Source organism: Elephas maximus, chromosome 20 (assembly GCF_024166365.1).
Source record: "Elephas maximus indicus isolate mEleMax1 chromosome 20, mEleMax1 primary haplotype, whole genome shotgun sequence".
In the NCBI taxonomy this organism is placed as follows: domain Eukaryota; kingdom Metazoa; phylum Chordata; class Mammalia; order Proboscidea; family Elephantidae; genus Elephas; species Elephas maximus.
Genome location: NC_064838.1, coordinates 59,498,003 through 59,505,580, shown reverse-complemented (window position 1 = coordinate 59,505,580; position 7,578 = coordinate 59,498,003).

Genomic DNA, 7,578 nt, shown 5'->3' with positions numbered 1-7,578 from the left:
TACCAGCCAGCTCTGCCTGTACAGAGTTCGGAAACTCCCCCCTTGGCCACTTTATCCTGCAGCGTGAGGAAGGGGCTTAACTAAAGTAACGCTGCCATTTAAGGGATGAACAGAAACTCGCACTCAGATCTCCTGAGCCCTAAGCTAGTGTGCTTGTTACTACACCTAGAAATTGTCTTTACAATGGAGTATCAGTTAGATTTGTTTAGGCTACAATCAACAGAATACTGCCCTAAACTGGATTAAATAATAAAGATAATTTATTGGTTCAGGTAATAGAGAAGTTCAGAGGACGGCTTCAGGCAAGGCTTAGTCCAGGTGATCAAACAGTACCATTCCCCAAGATCTCACTTCCTCTGTACTGTCATTAGCCACACAGTGGCCTTCCTAGCCATTCTAGGAAGTCCCCGTTGGCTGCAGAAATTCCTGACCTCTTGTCCTCACACCCTCCAATCCAGAGGAATAAACATTTTCTCTTTGTGTAGTTCCCCCACATTCTGGAAGTCACTCTGTCATTCATCAGATGGAGTCAGTGCTGTGAGTGAGAGAAACTGATGGCTTAAACCAATCAAGGCTCACCCTGGAGCTTGGGGTTGGCTCAACCCCACGTAAACAACCTGACTGAGAGTGGGAAAGAAGTGGTGGATTCGATCTGCTAACCTTTGGGTTAGCAGCCTTAGCTCTTAACCACTAAACCACCAGGGTTTCCAACACAGGTATATATTACATTAAAGAGTGAAAAAGTGTTAAAAAGTGAGGATGTCACTTTGAGGACTAAGGTGCGCCTGGCCCAAGCCATGATATTTTCAATTGCCTCATATGCATGCGAAAGCTGGACAGTGAATAAGGAAGACCAAAGAAGAATTGATGTCTTTAAATTATGGTGTTGATGAAGAATATTGAATATACCATGGGGTACCAGAAGAACAAACAAGTCTGTCTTGGAAGAAATACAGCCAGGATGCTCCTTGGAAGCCAGGATGGTGAGTCTTTGTCTCACATACTTTGAACATGTTATCAGGAGCAACCAGTCCCTGGAGAAGGACATCATGCTTGGTAAGTAGAGCATCAGCAAAGAAGAGGAAGACCCTCGAGGAGATAGATTAACACAGTGGCTACAACGATGGGCAATTGTGAGGATGGCGCAGGACTGGGCAGTGTTCCATTCTGTTGTCCATAGGGTCGCTATGAGTTGGAACGGACTCGATGGCACCAAAAACAATGACATATTGCATTACTCTAGATAGAGGCATACTCTTAGGAGTTTACTGCATTAAAAAGCACTTTTATTTTATGTAAAATGGCATGGACTATGTCCAGCTTGTCTATGGGTGTTTTTCCAGCCCCCTTGAGTGGCACTGGCACGTAGACAGCCTTAATAAATAATGATGGAATAAATATAGAAAACTAGGAGAATATACAGAAATTTAATACAAAATATATCTCTAATCTTGTAGCCCAAAGACTCTTAAAACATTGGTATAGGTCCTTCCATTTTTCTTTTCTATGTATAGATCCGTTTAGTTATTTATACTTGGCAATATAATGTTTATTCAGGTTTTATCTTGCTTTTAATTTTTCAATTTATATTATACCACACACATTTTCCAAGTCATGGAAATTGCTTGGGAACATGATTTTTAAAAACTGTACAACATTCTATCATAAGGGTTTAGTGTACTTTATTCATACAATTCCTGATTAAAACATTTAGTTTCTAATTTCTCACTATTACAAATAAAGCTGCAAAGAACATAGATCTTAAATCTTTGTGGGCAGAGCCCTGGTGATGCAATGGTTAAGGACTTGACTGCTAACAGAAAAGTTGGTGGGTTGAATCCACCCAGCAGCTCTGCTAGGAGAAAGACCTAGTGATCTGCTCCCATAAAGATTACAGCCAAGAAAACCCTATAGAGCAGGTCTACTCTGTCGCGAGGGGTCACTGTGTGTTGGCATCAACTTGATGGCACCCAACAACAAGAAGAAATTGTTAGTGATAGGTATCCTTTTTTTTTTTTTTTTTGTGAGCTTTCACAGCCTTTTCTCCCACCTTGTATTGTAAGATTTTCACTGCTTAATTTATAGGATAAGTATAAAGACACATAGAAGTTGTCTTTACAAAGGAGTATCAGATTTCTTTAGGCTGATGACGATAAAGAATAGATAGAAGAATTAGAAAAGAAATAAATTAATGTACCTAAAAAAAAAAAAAGCAAGCAGCTACTCAAGAGAAAGAACAAGGAAAAGTTGCGAGGAGCTAGCTGAAGAGTAGAGATGTCGGTTTTGGGAGACAGATTCAGGGATGAACAGTTAAAGCAATACACAAGTATTTGGAAGATGGATACTCAAACAGGATCAGTAGTGAGTGTTGTTCTGTATTGCAAGATGCAATTCCCCTTTTGCTATCTGTCCAAAAGGCTTCCCCAAAGCAGCACATATTATTTGGTGCCTTTGGAGTTGGACTGATTTTTCTTTTGAAAGTCTGAATACGACAGGAGGTGAGAAAAATAAGTGCCGCCTTCCTTTCCTCTTCCCATCTTTCCTGGTTAGATATTCTTAAGAAAAGCTGTAGGGAGTATAATTATTGAGTCAGAAGGTATGCACTTTTAAAAGACTATCGTGGCAACCAGAAACGGTGTGGAAGTTTATACTTCAACTAGCCAAGAACGAAAGGTAGTTAGGTTATTTTCCTAGACGTTCTTAATGTTTTGAAAATTTCTTTCCATGCATTTTGGTGTGGAGGATGGATCTTACTGGCATCGGCAAATTTTAAAGTGGGACATCATATGTTTCTTATAGGTCTGGCCCATCCTGGCTTGGGCCAAGGTCAAGATGGAATATGGAGAACATATTATAGTTTCCATGGTTGAGGTGAGTTTGGGTTATGCTATCTTACATAGTTAGATTCAACCATTTGTATTTCCTTGGGACATTTAGGGTGGTTTTCCTGAGAAACACACTGAAGCAGCATTGGCCAGGTTTTCCCAAGAATATGATATGGATGTATTCTACCAGCTGTTCCCCTGGTGAGGGTAGAGAAGGAGGGCTACGGGGAAAAAGCCCACCTGCTCTTCCAAGAACACCTTACCCCAGTGCTGCGTCTTCTGAAGCAAAGGGAGCCGTAGACATAATGAGAGTCCCCTTCACTCATTTTCTGTCACTTGCACTGCCTGATCTTTAGGAAACTCTAACACATCCAAACAGACCAATGAGGCCCACATAGTCTCCTGTTTTTGGAAAGAACCAGGCAAGACAATTTTTTGTTCCATTTTGCTGCCTAGGACATCTGAGCCATTAAACCTTTTTCTAAAGCAAAACCCCAATGAGGAATGTATGCCCCCTTCTAATCTGAAACAGCTTCACCTCAAGGCTTCCATCTTGAGACAGAATGCCTCGGTGCTCCTGGAGCTCTTGGCTGGGCCTGTTCTTCCTGAGACTGTTTCTGAGCCTTGCTTGCCACTAAGTGCTTCTTGTAAAATATGGTGAGTGTAGGACCTCAGAAATGCCTTCCTTGGGCAGGGAAGAAGAAAGAGTTGTGCAAGATAGACAGCTGAACACACATAATGACTGCCATATGTCAAAGGATTTCAGGCCTTTAAAATGGACTTGGGCAGTGCTTTGCTAAGTTTTCCCATAAAACAACTACTTTTATAGGTTTCTGAGGTCTTAGCAATGGAAAACACGGATTCCTGATTTTTCTGTATCTTCTTTAGTGTTACCTTCTTTTGTTCCAAGGAATTGGGGACTGTTTCTCTTTGGCACCAACCAGAACCTGATTTGGGTTGTCCAGTTATGACCCTTATGTCACACTGGGGCATTTTTCTCATGATTTTCCTGGTTTGATTTATCCTTTAAAGCCAATAGACTTTTTAAGATAAATGTTGGAAAAATTACTTTAAGTAAACTCTAGAGCCCTTACAGCAGCCTTGACAAAAATCAAGACCAAATGACCCACTTACCCCATTCTTGTGTCCCTCTTTCCCTTCAATGGGAAAATGAGGTAATTAATTCGATAATGAAGGAACAATTATTAGGTGGGAGGAATGTACATAAGGAAAAAACTGCCTTTGTATCTAATCCCTAATCCTGGAAAATTTCCAGTGAAGCCTTCCTTTCAGTCTAAAAAATTTCATTTCGCTTCTGTGTCTTAGGAAGAAGCAAAGATTCTTCCAATGACCTCGGGGAAGAGAACTGATTAAATTCTTTAAGTCAGGGAAATTGAGTGCTCTGTCTCCCAGCTTTCCTCATATTCCTCTTTGACAGTTGCAGACTGTGGCTGTCCATCTCCTGAAAACTAAAACAACTGCTTTTAGACAGGCTTTGGGTATGCAAAGGAGAATTTGACAAAGTTCTTGCCCTCCTGAAACTTGTGTTCTGCTCTCAGGTGCGGAAATAAGAGAGTGAACAAATAAGACCACTAATTATTTTGTTGTTGTTCTTATTAGTTGCCACCCAGTCAGCTCCGACTATGACAACCCTATATACAACAGAACAAAATGTTTTCCGGTTCTGTGCCATCTCCATGTTAGATTGTTGGTATGCTTAGGTCCATTGTTGAGGCCACTGTGTATTTTAAGTGCCTTCTATCCTAGGGGGGCTCATCTTCCAGCACCATATCAGATGATATTGTATTGGGATCCATAGGGCTTTCATTGGCTCATTTTGGAAATAATCAGGTCTTTCTTCCTAATTTGTCTTTGTCTGAAAGCTCCACTGAAACCTGGCCAACATGAGTGATCCTGCTGGTATTTGAAATACCAGTAGTATAGCTTCCGCATCATAGCAACATGAAAACTACCACGGTATGACAGATGGACAGGCACTTGGTGGATTTACTATATTAAGTGCTATGAAGGAGATAAAAGATTGGCATGGAAAAGAGTGGTTGAGGGGAAAGTTACTTCTTAGGGTGTGGTGGCTAGTGGAGGCCTCTCCAAGAAACTGATATTGACCCCTAAAGAATGAGAGTTAGCCATGGGAAGGGCATTTAAGACAACAGGAACAGAAAAGACAGAAGTCTAGAGGCCAAGGGCTTAGCAAGTTGGAGGGATGTGAAAGACCAGTGCGGCTAGAGCAGAGTGAGCAAGTGGAAGGGGAAAGGGGAAGCATGAGATGAGGATGAAGATGGAGAATGGTGAGGGCGTGCTGGTGAGACCCTGCTGGGCCTTGCTGAGCATGGAAACAAGTTTGAATTTCAGCAAGCTCTAGGTACTGTTAATACCTTCAAGGTAACCCGAGTCCAGAATGGAACTTTGTGCTCCATTGAAAGCCATATGCTAATAAAGGAGATTCGTATCAAGGTGTCGAAATTATTGAGTTTGCATAAGGAAGAAAAGGCATAGCGCAAAAGTACTCAACATTTAAAATTGTGTCCTCTCACACACCCTCTGTTTATTGCCAGTGCCAGTCTCAACCCATCTAGTCAACATTTTTGGTGATGTGTCTCACGCTGATGGTGCGGTGTAAATATTGAACAGCACAAATCAAATACAAGACAAATTGCAAAATAAAATTGAAAACCGCCAAGGATTCAAGGTTTTTTGGAGTCCATGGAAGTTAAAGGATCAAGTTAGCCTAACTCAAATCTGTGGATCAAGGAAGATACAGCAGTTAAACAAAAAGAGTAACACTCAAGTAAGTTGATTTAATCGGAGCTTAAAAAGAGAACGATTTAAATATCAAAGATTAAGAAAGACTCCTGGGAAGACTGGTGAAATCACTGAATAATTCGAAAAAGGAGAGAGAGACTATGACAGCATCACAACAGTTCATGGCAAAGTGAAAATTACTTTGCTTTAACATTATACAATTTTTCAAAACAACTGTGCTTAATTCATTTTGTTTGTCTTCTTAGAGGGCAGAGTTGTAATCTAGCCCTATATTTTGTTAAATATTAAATAAGTTAAGCATGTTATCTGAATTGCTACTTTTGTTTTCCAAATTAAGGCCCAAAGTTAGCGCTTTTTTTTTTTTTACAATTTATTTTGAAAATTTCATTCTATTTTTGGTGGATTCCTACTATGTAGCATTTTCCCAGCGTCATTTATCTTCAGATAACGAGGACCTCCTGTGCTCCTAGATAGGAATGTGCTGCCTTTGCATATTAAGATGGTAGCCCTGAGTCACTTAAACCCTGAGTCACTTACCTACGGCCAATTACTTTGAGCTACTTCTTTGACAAGGAGATGGTTCTCCTGGTCACACTCTGCCATGGTCACTTGCCATGTGTAAGTGGCTGTCTGGGAAAAGAAGGAAGCAATTGTAAGACCCTTTGGCTTCAACCAAGTGAGTTAATCAACCACAGCCCAGCCAGCAAAGAAAGACACTTACCCCAAGGAGAAATATTTCTGCTGAGCGAGAGCTTTCAGAAACAACATTTAGAAGTCCCTAGTCCCAGGAATTTTCAGATGTCTGGATAACATTTTGAAGACTTCCCAGACAAAAGATGTATTCAGTTCAACAATTAGAAACATGAAATAAACACTCGAAATATCTTCCCATACTGCCTTTGAGAATGTCTGTCTGTGGACACCTCTTCAGAAACTTCGGAGGCAGAGCCAAGAACTTAGGACTTGGTGTCCAAGAGACTTGGGCCTGTATCCAGGTTTTTCTATATCCTCGTTTTGTAACCTTGGACAATAGACTTACCTTCTGATTTATCTCAACTGTACGGTTGGACCTAGCAGTACTAACCCCTTTATAAAGTGGTGGTGAGGATTAAGGTAGACAGTACACGGTAACTGCTTAGCATTCCGCCTGGTCAGGAGTAGGACGACACTGCAGATTTGCTAACGGTGGTAGAGCAGAAGTACCTGGAAAGTACTAACACTTGAAACTTCTAAACTCAGTATCATGTTTTGAAAATTGAAGATAAAAAAACTATCAGAATTTTGTGGTCACAGTAGATTCTTCTCAGCTTACGTTGCAGTTTATTGAGTGCCTTGTGTTCCACCAATGGCATTTTAACTTTATCCCATGGTTAAAGAAAGCCTTGGAAAGGTTTCAATTAATGGTAAATATATATATATATTAGTTATAATAATATAAGCTGGCATTTACTGTATGCTTATATATATTTTTTTATTTTTATTTTTTTTATTCATAGCAGTTTTCATGTAATAATTCATTTAATCCACACATAATTCTATAAGGTAGGAACTATTATCACTAATATCACATTTTACAGATGTGATATTGAGGAGGAGAGAGATTAAATGGCGAGCCAGAGCGTGAAGCGTGGCTTCAGAACCAGTGTTCATAACCATTAGTCTATAGTTTCCCACTGAAGTATCATTATTGGGTTTGCATTTAGAAGGGCAGGACTAGAGATGAAGTTGTGGATTAGGTTGCTGAAAGAATTAAAAGAGAGATGATGAGAAAAGCTTAACCTAGGCTTGGTAGCAGATACGGCAGGCTGGAGCAGATTCAGAAACCTCGGTGCAGGCAGAAATGAGATTACTTGGCGCTGGAGAGAACCTGGGGAATGATGAGAAGAAAAAAGAATTAGGAAGAGTTAGTTTCTTCCTTGGTTGATGAGTTGACTGGATAGAAATGATTGAAAAGTGAGCAGATTTGGGA